A 16,950-nucleotide genomic window follows, 5' to 3' on the forward strand; every position below is an offset into this window, starting at 1 on the left:
AGAGAGACAACTAGAAACTGTTTTTAGCTCCGTTTTAGAATCTTTTTTCTCAGTTTTTAGGTGGAAACTCTTGCCACCATGTTGGACGCCATTTGTAGCTAGAGTTTTCCTGCCTGGCCCACAGTCAGGACAAATCTCTCTCACCTGCCAGTCCCACAGCCGCTCAGACCCGACCAAGTAAACACAGAGACTTATATTGGTTACAAAATGTATGGCCGTGGCAGGCTTCTTGCTAACTGTTCTTACAGCTTAAATTAATCCATATCCATTAATCTATACCTTGCCACATGGCTCGTGGCTTACCAGCATCTTCACATGCTGTTTCTCATCGTGGCGGCTGACAGTGTCTCTCTGATTCAGCCTTCCACTTCCCAGCTTTATTCTCCTCCTTGTCCCACCTATACTTCCTGCCTAGCCAATGGCCAATCAGTGTTTTATTTATTGACCAATCAGTAACACATTTGACATACAGAACATCCAATGTAAGTATAATATGTAAAAGAAGAAAAGAAAAAAAGGAATAGTTTTTATGTATTGTTTTCACTCAATATCTATAAGCTAAATTCCTACTGTCAAGGAGGGAATACCAATATATGGGGTTGCACATAGTTCGAGCATCAACTCCCATTGTGACTTCTTCTGTTTTCAGCCTGAAGATTTTTATTCAATAAGCTCTCGTGACACTAAGGGGCTCCAATGAGCTTCCCAGTCTGTCTATAAATTCCCCTTTCAAGCCCTGACAAAGAACAGAGCTTGCCAGTGAGATCTTAAGGTGTAATTGTTGACTGGAATTACTGTAACTAAACAGTTATGGAGAAGAACAAACTATGAAATTCTGTCTTGTACAGACAGGGCCTCTTCCCACAAGTCCAACAAGGTCCTTCATTCACTCTCATTAACTTTAAACAAATCATTGAAATTACTTTAACTCCTGGGACCACTCATTTCTGTGAAAATATTTTTGGGTATAATTGACAAAATTACATGTATTGAAAATAGATAACATGTACACCACACTAGCATATAAAATGTGTCATGGTTTAATCAAGCTAATTAACACTCCTAACACCTCATGTTCTTAGAAGTGTCTGTTTTGAGGACATTTTGGATCTACCATATTAACAATACTCAAATATATTCTATATCTTTTTAAACTACAATTGCCATGTTGTACAACACGTAGCCACGCTTCTTTATTCTATCTGGAAAAGTTACCTTTGTCTAATGTCTGATCTTGAAATCACTATTCTAGTCTATTCTATTCTCTTTGTTCTTAAGTTTTGTTTTTTTCAGATTCTATAAATACATGGCACTTCACTTAATAAAATGTTCTGCAGGTTCATCCATTATATTACAGACTGATGGATTTCTCTACTTTTTATAAGTTTAGCTAGCATTTCACTATGTATCTTTGACCACTTTAAAAATCCATGTGTCCATCAAAGAACATCTGGATGCTATTCTGAATAATGATGCAGTGAGCAGAGGAATTCCAATATCCTGCAAAACACTCATTTGCAATTCCTTTATATATTTAGGCACAGTCTAAGAAGTGGAATGGTTGGATCATGTGTTAGCTCTGTTCTTAATTTTGAGGTCCTTTTACATTATATCCCACAGTTAATTTGTTAATATTTATTCTCATTGACAGTATACAGGGATGTAGCTAGAGTTTTCCTGCCTGGCCCACAGTCAGGACAAATCTCTCTCACCTGCCAGTCCCACAGCCGCTCAGACCCGACCAAGTAAACACAGAGACTTATATTGGTTACAAACTGTATGCCCGTGGCAGGCTTCTTGCTAACTGTTCTTACAGCTTAAATTAATCCATTTCCATTAATCTATACCTTGCCACATGGCTCGTGGCTTACCGGCATCTTCACATGCTGTTTGTCATCGTGGCGGCTGGCAGTGTCTCCCTGACTCAGCCTTCCACTTCCCAGCTCTATTCTCCTCTTTGTCCCGCCTATACTTCCTGCCTGGCCACTGGCCAATCAGTGATTTATTTATTGACCAGTCAGCAACACATTTGCCATACAGACCATCCCACAGCACAGGGATTCCCTTTCCTCCTGGTCTTCTATAACATTTGTTCTCATTAACATTTTTTTTTCAAGAAAATATGGGTCATGATAATTTTGAATAGAAGTTAAGGAGATACTATCGTTTGCAAACATGAACCTCTTGCAACACAAACCAAATTCATGCATAGCCTTTTGAGATTGCTGTTGTCAACCAGCTTTTGTTTTCTGACATTAGTGATCTTGGTACACTAGCAATGATATTAAAACATATGAACATTGACTGAATAATGCAATAATTTTTGTAAGGACTGTGGTGGTATTTTACTTGTACTGAAATGTGATTTTAATTGTATGTTAATAAATAAAGTTGCCTGGGGGTCAGAGCTATGAGAGCCATAGCAAGTGCGTGGCGGCGGCGGTGGCCCACGCCTTTAAGGACCTGGAGGGCGGGACATTCAGGCAGTGACAAGGCAGTCACGTGTTTGGGTTTACAACCAATGAGAAGGCAGAACAGCTAGACTATATAAAGACATACACACAGGAAGTAGGTTCCCTTTTCGGAGAGCTCTCTTGGCTGAAGAGGATCCCTGAATCAGCAAGGGTGAGGCTCTTAGCTCTGACCTCTTGGCTTTCTTCTCTGAATTGGCTCTGTGTTTCTTATTTAATAAGACCGTTGGTTACATCTACAAAGGACTGTATGCAAAATATTTTTCCCTAGATATGCACAACACATGCTTACTCACACCAGCTAGAGAACCCACAGCAGAACAAGGTAAGAATTGTACTGAAGTTCAACTGGGTGATGTGTTACTCAATAGTTTACTATTCAAGTTTCTTAAGTTGTGAACCTAAGATGGAAAGGTATATTTCCTTCTTTTATGATACAATTATAAAAACAAAACGAAAACACAATAACTCAAAATTTAAATAATGCTTTTGATAATGGGGTGGCCAACAGATGGATAGCATAAGGGTGAAAGTTATTGTTAATGTTCTGCCTCTGGGCATAGCCATAGACTATAGTCTATGGCCCATAGACTCTGGGCCATACCTCCAATCCCATCAACAATACCTTAATGACTATTGACCAAAGTGTAGCTAAACTCTATTGTTCCTTGTCTCTATTGCTAGCCCCCAAGGGTAAGTTTAGTTAACCTGACCTGGGTGAATTCAAGGTTTTCTAACTAGTCTTTCCTCTATCTTCCTAAACCCCATGCTGAGTTGAACATATCTCTTAAATATCCCTATCTGTAACACCAACCCTTCCTAACTCAGAAGCATATTATTTGGAGAACTTGGAAGAAATAAGGTCCAAAGTCTGAATTCTTAATCATTTTCAAAACAAAACAAAATAATACAAACAACAATAACAAGAATCAGAAAACCAAAACGCAAATGTTCTTATTCAGTTTACAATTAGTCCAGAACAGGGCCTTCTGTTAATTGGTTTATATTATGAGCCAGGAATTATCATGACTGAAAGAAATGACTGGACAGTTTCCAAAGAATCTTCCTTTATAAATTCTTTCATCAACGAACAAGGCTTTTGACTCGGAGATCATCTTGCACTCCATTCTCCTTTTGGTGTCTGTAGATTTCTGATCTACTTCAGTTCTTTCATAAAAGTTAATGTGGGTAGATGATGTGGGGGACTGTGGACTTCATCGATTTCCCTAACTGCTCATTACCAGTGCTTACTCTTTGAGTAGCTCTGTCTCCCAGACAGACAGAGACAGACACACCAGCCCTTTCCTACAAGGCCTGTGCGTTTTGTTCCCAGGAGCATGGTCTCCTCTGTGGAGTTAGTTAAACTGGAATTGTCCCAGATTTTAGAGTCCTTACCCAAAATTGTCAACTTACTTGCCAAAAACTCCCATCTGTCTCCTGTTTCTGTTGGTTGGCACTTCTCCACAAACCATTTGGGATAAATGTCTTATTTTTAACTCTCTCTCTCTCTCTCTCTCTCTCTCTCTCTCTCTCTCTCTCTCTCTCTCTCTATCTCTATCTCTCTCTCTCGCTCTCTCTCTAATGGCCTTGAGTCCTGAGTAAAATCATCTTAATTTTAGGTTTATTTTTCAGCTTTTACTGTTATGAGAAAAACAATGACCTTTATTTGCTCAGGACAGCAACTGCAAGGTCTATGATTTCATGGCTCTCCAGACATATGGAGATGTTCATGTGTCTTAGCCCTGAAAATGTCAATGTGTTGCCTGGATTGCTTTGCCAAGAATTGTTTAAAGGAGGATTTTTAGAAATGAAAACAACAGCAAAACAAACGGTATTTGCTAAACTTTCTGGCCATGGCTTATGGAAAATGGCTCAGTGAAAAAAAAGTGCCTGAGCTACAAGAATGAGAAAATAAGTTTGAAAGCTATGCACAGTTGTACGTCAGTATCCCCAGCACTGGAGGAATGGAGGCAGGCAGAGTGCTTTAGAGACCTCGAGGCTGCCAGGGTAGCTGAATCTATGAGGTCTTATCTCACAATAAAAGGTTGAGTGGGATGGGGAAAGACATTCGGTGGTGGCCTTTGATGACCACACATGTAGTCTCACATAAACTTGTATACAAATACTTATGAAAGAGAGAGAGAAATATTGACCAGTAAATGCATATTCAATATATCATCAAGAAAAATATGTGATAGGCATAAAAAGATAGATCCACACACTCTCAGAGGCTTGTTCACATATTTATAGATTTTCTTGATATATATTTTAAAAGACCCTTGAGAGAGGATTTCTTGGAGATTGAGTTTAACAAAATTTCTGAGCCCTGGTTCAGGATCATTTCTCATGAAGGACTTAGCTTTCACAGGCTAACCTTGCCTTTATGTTAGCTATAGTTCTGGGCTAACCTCGCCTTTATGATAGCTATAGTTCTGGGCTAACCTCGCCTTTATGATAGCTGTAGTTCTAAGCTAACCTCACCTTTATGATGGATGTAGCTCTGGAATAACCTTGCTTTTATGATAGCTATAGTTCTGGGCTAACCTCACCTTTATAATAGCTATAGTTCTGGGCTAACCTCACCTTTATGAAGTTATTTAGCTATTGTTCTGGTTGTTTAGGTTGCACTTTCCTTCCAAATCTAATACAGGTAAAAACACAGACCAAAAAAGAAGCCCTATTTTTACCTTTATTTTTCTATTTTATTACTTGAGTTATTAAGCTACAAAGACGTTCAACTGAAATAAATTACTTGAAAATAAATGACATGAGTGCCAGAAAGTAACTCCTAAGTAATTGCAGCCTATCTTTATGCAACAGATATATTTGGAATATTCTCAGTTTCAAACAGAGTTTCTGAGTTTGCTCTTATCTCTAGACTCTTTATCTCTCTCCAGGCACAAAAACTAAGTGCAGTTTGGTTTCATTCAGACTTCAAGGGACATTTCAGAGCTATTTGTTACCATGATAGATGTCTCACACCCAGCACCAGAGAAGTCTTTCATTTTTGTGCCTTTTTGCTAAACTGCATCCAATTTTCTACTCAGAGATGAAATTTTAGACAGCAGCAGTCTGCCTGGTTCCAGATAATTCTTCTACTATAGAAGTTCAATGCTTTCTTTGTTTTTCAAGTAAATTCATCCAGCGTTTGCTGAGCTGATACTCAAGTCCAGCAGCATAGGTCAGTCTTCCTCATGAGAGGGCGGAAACACTTTGCTAAGATAGAATTCATCGGGACCTTTTCCTTCTCTTGTTTGCAATGAGGACAGAGCTTGAAGGTTTGGCTATTCATTCTACATGGGGCCTTTGTCTCTGGTGGCTTCTTTCTCACTGTCTTCTTTTAATCCCTCCTTCCCTTCCTTCTCTTCCTGTCCCACCACCTCCTTTCACTCATCCTCTTACGTCTCTTCCTTTGCTTCCTCCATCTTTCTCTAACCCAGGACTAGACAGCATAAACTGTGGGGAATAAACACAAAGAACACTGATTTAAAAAATTCCACCCATGAAAGACACTTAAACAGTTTATTCTAATCCTTGACATTTGGACTTAAAAATAAATGCACACCTAGTCATCATCTTAATAATCACACAGGTCAAATGAGACTTCTCCATCTCCACTCACAAACCAAGAAGTCTATGGTTTAAAAATAGTTAAATCATCAAACCAGAACTCATGAGGAGAGTAAACTCTGCAGCTTATATTTAAGCTCTAATGAGTTTTGTCCAAAGGACCTTTTCACATTTGGGGAATGAGAAAATGAAGTAGTTCTCTGGGTGAAGAGTTCATTTCACGCAATGGAAAGAGGATACTATTGGGGAACAAAGAGCCCTGGGTAACTGTGATGCTTTTGCCTTTCTTGTGCGGCTAAGTAATTGTCTGGAAAAATGAAAGGACATTGGACTAGGTGATTCCACAGTCCTTGGGCTCCAAGATTCTGTTTAATTTTTGCAGTGCCACAATGATAGACATGTAGAACCTCAGGGCTCTCTTTGCTGTGTATTTCTGTAGTCTTTGTATTTAGCTCCATCCATAAGTAGGCAATACAGACAGTCACACCCCCAGAAACCACAGAGAAGGATTTAGACATGTACTGTATTGCACAAGCAGTTTGCCTGTGCCTCATCCTGGACTATCTCTTCTTTCTCCACCATCCTGTAGTCTATGTCTATTAGGCTGGCCAGTCAATCTCCAAGAACTTGATCTTACTCCAATACTGTTCAAAGACATCAGGTACCAAGAAGGATGTCCTAGGCAGGGAATTATCATCTTACATGCTCTTTGTATTTTTAAGGAGAAACAGGAAAATCAGAAAACCTAGATGAATTTCCTTGTTTACTGTAGGCTTGGTCCTTGCTCCTGCTTTCTTCCTGGTGACTCACTCCTACAGTTCACTTCCTCTGCCTCACTTCAATATGGTTCACTTGATGATGACTTAAACTGAGTCAGTGTACCTTCATTACTGATCATTATTATTTTTATCCTGAGGTGAAGAAGAATGAAGAATAGCCTTAAGACATGATAAGGACATGACCATCCTCTTATGTTGGCCAATCAACATCCACTCTTTGGATACAGGCAATTACAGAGTTAAGGGGAAGTTGAATATCAAGGCAGTACAACAAATAAAAACCAATCTGTGGAATCCACATTACTTATCTCATGTACAGTTCATTATGTTTGCCTTTAATTATTGGAAAACATCTAACAGATATCATCAAAGTGTATGAAATATATCTGCACATTCTCCAATGTAATATACATTACTTCATTGTTATTTTAGTAGATAATTTAGAATGCTGCTTTTTCTTGTTTTCCACAAGTATCACAAAACAATTAATACAATTTTATATTTAAGACAATATTACTAAGATGTGTGCCCATTTCATAAAAGATAAACTACAAATAAAGTCAGAAAATGTCATGTCTAGAATACCTCAATGAAAACCTATTTTCAGACTAGATAACAGGGGCTTGGGAAATGGCTCAGTGGATAAAGATTTGCTGAGCAAACTTGAGGAGCCCAGAAGCATCTTAAAATCAGATGTAGTAGCATGCATCTGCCATCTCATTGCTCTTACTGTGAGAGATGGGGATCAGAAATGGGAATCTGCAGAGGCTCCCAGGCCAGCTAGCCAGATACACATGGCATTCAGCAATAACTTTGACAAACACTGTGAAAGGTGAACAGCAGAGCCTAAGGATGTTCTGAGCCCACACAGTAACTCTCATACACATATGACTACACAATACATATCACACATAGGCACAAGAAAACCTAATTACTTGGTATCGTAAATAATTAGGAAGAGGAAATAGGAGGTCTTTCATGAAAAGCAAGAACAAAAACATCAAGTACTGAGGAGGAGCTGGGTTTTGGCTTACTTTATTTCATTTGTTTTTTTGTTTCCCACCTCCTAGCAACCAGTTCAGAACATTAATTCTATGGAAGAGGTGTTTTTCTTCATTTAGTCAAATGTTTATTAAGAATAATACTTAAATAAAAAACTATGTGTGCAAGGTTTGGGGGACATAAAGTACCTTCCTACCTGAAACTGTAACCTGCTAAACACGCCAGCACATCTGCCATGCTGGGCCAATTGGACAAAGAGTGAAGTTTCCTTTCCTTGTGTCCAGGGAATAAGCTCATGCAAGCAAAGATATGAGCCCCATGCGTTAATGGTGAAAACTAATTAGTCCTTTGTGCGGTTTTTATTTATCCATGTCCCCAGACACAGATGCGATGCCTAGAAACAGGGATCCTGTCATCTCTAAAGTTGACGCTTTGTATATATACTCCACCCTGCTCAGCTCAAGAGCCTTTTAGAAGTGGACTGTTCTGATAGATTCCATCTGGTAAAATGGAAGAAAAAAACCAGGTTTTTTTTGTTTGTTTGTTTGTTTGTTTCAATCCCATGTCAGCATTTCAGCCAACTGGCAACAGTGCTAACTCAAGAGTTCTCTGCTCCCTCTTTTTCTCTCACACAGGCCAGGGAAAGTTATAAATGTTAAAGAACAACAGGGCTGCATTTCAGGGGTAAGGGACAGAGCAATATGCATGAACTTCTCCCCATCCAAAGCTCTGGTAACTCTTCCCTAGGCAAATATAATATTGCAGAAGGACTTTGAATATTCTTGCCCCAGGATCTACTCGCCTAAGAAGCGTGGAGGAAAAGAACGTGGTTAAGAGTGAGGAGATACAATGTAATAATTAAGCAAGTCTGTACAGAGTTGTGTTTGGCCACTCTGAATCAGCCCATCTCGGAGCCCTGATGGAGCGGATGGCTGAGCTTTCTTTCCTCTTTACTAAATGAGATTCCTAAAATCAGGGATTAATAGCATGAAACTTGATGAACTCCCTGGATGAGTCCAGATTTTAAGAATCTCTAAGATAAGGGTATTGAAAGGACAGAGAGAAATCTAGAAGGGATGTTCATGTACTAAAAGTACTTCTTTTAATCAATGAAATGACCTTATTGAAGTGTTTGGATTACTCTTTGCAATCTGAATTTAAGTGACTCTTCTTTCTTCTAAAAACTTAGGGAAAAAAAGTTAAGGTATATATTTAGAGTTACTTTGGGTCACTCTTCCTAAAATTCATAGAATACATGTGTTAAAAGTAATGTGATTCATTTCACATTAGAGACTTGAAAAGCAAAATAATTCACATATTCTCACATAAAGTTTATGGTGCAGAGCTGAAATCCTAGAAACGAGGAGAGGGGGGAGTTTGCAGTCCTGAAGCCAACAGGCTGAAGGCTTTCTCGGAAGACGAAGATGAACTTAGCAGGAACACATTTGCAGTCTTTTGGCTGGAAACATTTCAAATGAAGTTGCTGGCTTGGGAAAAATCTGTCAAGCACATAGCCTGTCACGTGGCTAGTTCTTTCTAAATTTCTGACACTTCAAATAAAGCCAATGATTCTCTACACAGGGGTAAAATAAATATTTGGTGGCACAGACGCCTGCCAGTCCACTTCAGATTCCACCCGAGCTGTTCTGTTTTACAAGAATTCTTTTCAATAAAATGTGTAGGCTTGGTCAGTTTTACCCTTGTCATCCCCTTGAACCCTTTCTCTACCTTAATTCTCTTCAGTAAAGTTGCAAGCAGATATTAACAACAACTGATTATAATGGAAAATATACAACGTGAACAAAACCATCATGCCGTTTCTGTAAAGGCCTCTCTATAAACTAAAGGACTGAGCTCACTCCAAAGTTTCAGCCAAATGTGAAGAAAATAGTCTGAGTTTTTAGGAGCAGAAAAAAAAATATCTTTGGAAAGCTGGGCTGCCAGTCTTTGCCTCGGAGTGTTGAATTTCCTCATGCAGAGGCCACTTCAAAGACCCAGGCAGCTGTTTGCTTCTTTGCTATCTCACGTGGCATGACTGGTTGGGTTTCTCTCCAAAAAGGACTGGAGTGTGTAAACTTATATTAAATTTGATTTGGTATTGGTCCCACCTTGGTAGTTCAGAGAGATAAAATGGTTTAGCACTTTCTCTTATACTTATACCCACAAAGCCTAAAATAGTTAGACTGCCAAGAATAAGACCGTCAGAATCAATAGAGCCAGTTAAAACGATATTATAAGTAGCAGTCCATGCAACTTACACAGTACGGACATCAAAACTGACAAACCCTTATGATTTGTGAGGAATTTCAAGAAAAGTTTTAATTGTGAAATATTACAAGGTTAAAAAAGTTAAGTAGTGGGGATAAAGAGATGGCTCACCAGTTAAGAAATCAAACTGTTCTTGCAAAGGAACTTTGACTCCCAGCACCTATATTGGGTGGCTGATAATGACCTTTAACTCCAGTTCTAGAGCATCTATCACCTTTTTCTGGCTTGTGCAGATGCTACACTCAAGTTCATATAAACACACACACACACACACACACACACACACACACACACACACATTTACAAATAATAAAATGAATTTTTTTAAAGTAAAAATAGTATCAGGGAGGCTATCCCCTTAGCTCAGGCATATGCTAGCATATGTTTCGGCACTTAGCCATACAATTATTTCTTAATTGCCTTAATAGTAACTATGGTACAATGACTTTGAGTGGGTTTTTTAATGCAGATTTGCTGAAAGAGCAAGTTAATGATGGAATAGATGCAGAAGTAGCTTGAGCCATAATCTGATTCTTGTGACTATGGTTTTTGGTGTCTCCAATCTTTTACTGATATTGTGGGAATATAATAGTGGCTACTGGCAAAGGAATATCAAGTTGAATAGAATTAATTTAGAACTGAAATATCAGTTCTTTTTTGAAAAATATTATCCTCATCGTAAAACCTTTCTACTTATTTTTATTCAAGTTGCCACATTTCACATCATTTTTGTTTTTGTTTTTGGATTTTTGAGACAGGGTTTCTCTATGTAGCTTTGTGTCTTTCCTGGATCTCTCTCTGTAGACCAGGCTGGCTTCAAACTCACAGAGATCCACCTTCCTCTGCCTCCCAAGTGCTGTGATTAAAGGCGTGTGCTACCACCGCTCGGCCTCATCATTTACTCTTATCAAATGGAAATTCTATTGTCTATCAGTGACAATTATCAAATACTAAGTCACTTAAAATAAAGTGAGAAGTGAGCGTTTGAAATTTACTATCTTCCTTGAATTTACTGAAAGACTTTCTCAACTCATCATCTTTCTCATTCTTACTTCTCTTCCAGGAAGCCTGAATTATATGAGTTGTTTATTCCTGTATTTATATTGTTTATTTACATAAAGTGATAAGATCACACATATTATAACTAGAATAGTTAAGATTAATTATATATAAAATTACAGAGAGGTGAAAACCTACAATGAGATCTTTTTTATCTCAATTCGCATTTTTTTCTCTTCTTACTTATAAACTTTTTTTAAAAAATTGGATATAGAACAAAGTCCTCAGGTTGAGAACTTTGCAGCACAATTTCAGTCACTTTGTGTCTGTTTCCCTAATTTAGAGGGTAAAGCAGCATCCACTGTATTAATGTCAGCACAGTTTATTCCTTAAAATTCAATAAATGAAATTCACAGTGTTTCTGGAATCTTCATTACTCTCCTGAAACCAAGCACAGTAGGAGAAACATCATTTTATTCATTTAGTTAAAGAAATTCAAGAGTTATATACAAGAAAAGTAGAGTTTTATTGCACTTCTGTATTACACTTATTATTTGCACCTATTTGGGACATGAAGAACATCAAACATTGGGCTTCTTCAGGCTTAGTAGATTACTTTTGTCTTAACTTGTCATCTAAGAATAGGCTCCTCTTTGTAGAAAAAGAAGTACCTTCGTATCCAAAATTATAAACATGAAAGATATAGAAACTATCTCTAGTCAGAGAGATGAATAACTATTTCAACAAGAAAATAAACAATAAAATGTTATATAACATTCTATCTTCTTTTCAAAGATAATTTTTATCCTAAACTTTGATAACTTAGAGTCTATAGCAAAAAAATAAATAAAAATAGAGAAATAAATGGAATAAAGTATCTACACAGAAGTTGATTGCATTGTTTAATTCTAGATGGTAATTATATGCGGTGGAATTGAAAATTTCTGTTGCAATAATGTCAAATATGCAAATCATTAATATTAAATAATTGTTTTTCATAACTCACTCTTACAATGCAAAAGACTTAGAAAATCAGAGCTTAAAATTGAAAAGAAGGTTGGAGATAGAGCTCAGCAGTAAAATATTTGCTCAGCACAAACAAGGCCTGAATTCTGTCCCTAGAACAACAAAATGAATATAGACATTAAAATCGGGAAAATCGGAAAGAGAGAGAATGTTTAAAGTCATTTAGCTTGGGAGGCACAGGTGTGAAGCGATTGACTAGTTTTAATTTCTTGTTGCTCTCAAAAATACCGATGATGTCCTGGCACAGTTCCAATCATTGAAGAGAGAGGGAGAAAGAGAGAGAGGGAGAGAGGAAGAGAGAGAGAGGGAGGGAGAGAGAGAGAGAGAGAGAGAGAGAGAGAGAGAGAGAGAGAGAGAGAGAGAGAGAGAGAAAGAGAAGAGAGAGAGAGGAAAGATGTCAGGCATCAAAGAGATTTCAGCTTAGGAAACAGATATAGAATCAGAAATTGTTTCAGTAAGCATTGAGTCTGTATGCATCCGGTAGTTTCAGACAGTACCATGGGAAAATGAGCTTCCCCTAAATAGGGATGGGTGATATCATAAAACTTCACGACTTAAGAAGTGTGTGTTACGTGAACAATGTATAGCAAAAGTATTGCAAATCAAGTGTGAAAAGCTACTGGTATTACAGTAAATTCAGAGAACTGCAGTCAGATACGGGAGGTTGCAGCAGGTAACCTGTGGGTATGTGATGAAGAGTTCTGGAGCAGTATGTCAAGATGAGTCCAGTCCAGGAGAGAGAAGCGGTATTCTGTGAGCAAGGGGCATCAAGATCATGATGGGGAAACCTACAGAAACAACCAAACCAAACTAGTGGAAACTCATGAAATTTAGATCAACAGTTGTGGAGCCTGCATGGGACTGGACTAGGCCCTCTGTATAGTAAGACAGCTGTGTAGCATGATCTGTTTGAGAGGCTCATTGGCAGTAGGATCAGAATCCATCCCTGGTGCGTGAGCTGGCTTTTAGGAGCCCACTTCTATGGTGGGACAGCTTGCACAGCCTTGGGGCAGGAGGAGGGGGTTGGACCTGCCTCTACTAAATGTACCTCTGTAGCCCGAAGTTTTCCTGTGTCCCAGCTGGTCAGTGGTTAGGAAAAAAATCTCTCCCACTCAAGTCCCCCAAGTAAGCACACAGAGGCTTATGTTAATTATAATTGCTTGGCCATTAGCTCAGGCTTATTACTGACTAGCTCTTACACTTAATTTAACCCATAATTCTTATCTATATTTAGCCATGTGTCTTGATACCTTTTCTTGGTTCTGCCTTGTCATCTTGCTTCTTCTGTGTCTGGCTGGTGACTCCTGACTCAGCCTTCCTCTTCCCAGAATTCACCTTGTCTGCTTGTCCTGCCTATACTTCCTGCCTGGCTACTGGCCAATCAGCATTTTATTAAACCAGTGTACAAGGGCATTATGCCACAGCATACCTCCCCATGGGAGCCTTACCTTCTTGTAGAAGGGAATGAGGAGTGGGTTGGGAGGAGGAAGCTGGGGAGGTAGGAGGAGGGAAAAGGGAGATCTTTAGTATGTAAAATGAATAAAAATTTTTTTCTTAATAAAATAAAATAAAAAAAGAATAATTCATGGTGAAGTGAGGACTTCTAAATCACTCTACTAATCAGGGCATTGTGTATTGCTTGATTAAAGACAGACAGTTCAGGTGCTGGAGAGATGGCTCAGTAAGTAAGTGTTTGTTGCCTAAGTGTGAGGGTCTTATTTGAATCCCTAGAACTCACATAAATCTGGGCACTGTGGCACATGTTTGTAATCTCAGTGATATCATGTTGAGGTGGGAGGCAGAGACAGGAGAATCACAGAAGTGCACTGGACAGCTAGTCGGGCATAGATAACAGTGAACAACAAAGACATCCCTATATGGAAAAGGTAAAAGGCAAGATTGACACCCAAATGTGTCACCAGACCTCCACATATAAGAGATGTCTTGCACATGCATGCACACACACACACACACACACACACACACACACACACACACACACACACCACAGAGAGAGAGAGAGACAGGGAGACAGAGACAGAGACAGAGACACACAGATAGACAGAGAGAGAGACAGAAAGAGAGAGAGTTACTTCATCTCTCTCAGGTCCAATATCTAGTTGTATAGGTAGAGGACTTCCTTGGTAACAATCTTAGTGAGACTAAGCAGCCTGCACATGTTTCTCCTCTCCCTACCCTCTTATGACCAGGATGGAGTAAACATTTCCAACCAGTTTCTGGTTCTTAGATTAGACTCATCAGCAGTGATTGCCTGTGCAAGCTATCATTAGGACCCTCTGCTGCCAGTGATATCCAGCAGTGATGACAGAGTCCCACTAGCCAAATCAATTTAATTTCCCAGGAGTTTTCTGTTTTCTGTCTGTTTTCAAATCAAGTAATAAGCTGTGTTCTTTTATGTTATTCCTTATAGTCTCCTTCAAAGAAATTCCCTTTTGCTTAGAACACACAGTTACCAACCTGATGCTTATATCCTAGAACCCTGCTTAATGATGGTATTAAAAATAAAGTTATTAACATCAGATTGTAGGTCATGTATTAAACTCAGTTGTTTAGGTGAAAAATTGATGTATATAAAAGTGAAACTCTGAAAATTAAATAAGAATGAGTGTCTGGAAGGTGACTTGTACAGAAGACAGGCATCACTGTTGATACTCTGCGTGAAGATGAGGCTTTGAAGGATTTCATACAAGATTAAAGACAGATAGCTCAGTCTGAGTCTATGGAACTGTGGAGATAAAAGGAGGGGATGAGAAGCTCAAGTCTCAAAATTTCCAGCTCAAGTTTAGGAATTAAAGTCTATGAACTTCATAAAATTATTTTAAGTGTAATTCTCTTATTAATTTCCTTTGCAGAATGGCAAAGCGAAAATCAAAATTGTTCCCTGGTTTGGAGTGCAAAAACTTTTTATCTTGTTTCTTAGCAAACAGCTTCAGCACTGCTCTGGAAATGGCTTCTAGAATTGGAATTGGAATCACACAATAGGATCCAGATGGCTGGAGTGACTGTGACCCTTCTTCCCACTGAACCTTCTCCTTTGCAAAAGGTTCATGCAGCTCCACTGTTAAAGCAATCCCCACCTGGCTGATGGGGTTTCTATTCCCTGGACTCAGGAATTAAAAGGAAATGCTTTCTCATGCTTCCTCCCCTGAATCTTTGATGTTTCTTGGTATGCAAGGAAAGGTTGTGACCAATCAAAAGAGACGTCTTGGAGTGAAAGCATTACTCTAAATAGGCTACAGAATTTAATTTATGCTTGCTAACTATTAGGATAGTCAGAGATAAGAAACTAGAGTGAATTGGATTGTTAGAGACAACTGAATTTGGTCATAGGAATATATTTAAATAATCTGGGCTTCATTATTTTACAACAAGAAGTTGGAGTCTAGATGTATCAAATTATTCCCCCTTTCCCCTAAAAAATATTTAATTGTACAAATATGGTATATAGACAGAATTTCTATTCTTCACCAGTACATCATTAAAACCATAGACCTAAAGCTTCTGGATTGAAGAAGAGGGTACTTTGAGTCAAAAAAATTAACTCTTCATGAGATCACAAGCACATGTTTTCAATTGCTGTCTTAGCTTATTCTTTTCCTGAAAGAACCAAGTGTGAATTTACCAAAGTAATTGTGCCCTGAAGAAGAAAGCACATATTTTAAGCACAACTAATCTTGGGATAGCCGTCACTTCATAGTCCCATAGATATGAATTTTTTTGAAATTATTTTTTAAAAAGTTTTTTTTCATTTTACATACAAATCCCAGTTCCCCCTCCCTCCCCTTCTCCAACCCTCTACTTCCCTTCACCCCACCCCTCCTCCATTCCTCAAAGAGTAAGGCCTCCCTTGGGAGTCAACAAAGTCTGGCATACTAAGTTGAGGCAGGACCAAGCCCCTTCCCCCTTGTGTCAAGGCTGAGCAAGGTATCCCACCCTAGGAAACATTTTCTTAAAAAGCCATTTCTTACACCCAGGATAAGTCTTAGTCCCACTGCCAGGGGCTCCCCAAAGAGATCTAGCCAGATAACTGTCACCCACATTCAGAGGGCCCCTGTAATTAGATTATTGACTACTCTAATTGTCATCACAGAACCCATGTGCAGTAACTGATGGAAGCAGATGCAGTGATCCACAACCAAGCACTGGGCTGAGCTCCTAGACTTCAGCTGAAGAGAGGGAGGAGGGAATCATAGGAGCAAGTGAGTCAAGATCGTGATGGGGAAAAAAAAAAAACACAGAGACAGCTGACCCAAGCTGGGGGTGGGGGGCACTTGTGGACACTGGCCTGTCAGCTGGGGAACATGCATAGAAATGAATTTTTGGTATCAAGCGTAAGATTTCCTCTATTCAACTTCTCTCTTTCTGATTTGAGCTTTTCAGGTCCTTGCAAGCACAGTTGGAGTAGGTCACCTGGCAGAATGATTGATTTCCCATATAGGCTCTATGACTGACGAAACAAGGACTTTGAAGCTGCGTTTTCTGGTGTGTGATACTTGATGTGGAGACTCATGAGAGTCAAGGTGTGGAGAATAAATGACAGCTGAGCATTCATCCCTGCATCGGACAGTGGCATCTCCCTCTCCAAGGCCTCATCACGGAAGAATGGGCACAAATATTGCAAGACTGGAGAATGGGGAGAGGGGCTATGAAATACAGCATTCCAAACATGCCAGGACCATTGCATTCATGAACATGAAGCAGCTTTTTTGACCACATAAGATAAGACAAACAACAATAAGAAGATATAAGTAAGAGGCTATTAGACAGGAGGAAACAAAGGTGCGTGGGAGTGGAAGGGGCCTACGAGAGTGTAA

This window comes from Peromyscus californicus, unplaced genomic scaffold (genome assembly GCF_007827085.1).
Source record: "Peromyscus californicus insignis strain IS unplaced genomic scaffold, ASM782708v3 Scaffold_24__1_contigs__length_46423439, whole genome shotgun sequence".
In the NCBI taxonomy this organism is placed as follows: Eukaryota; Metazoa; Chordata; class Mammalia; order Rodentia; family Cricetidae; genus Peromyscus; species Peromyscus californicus.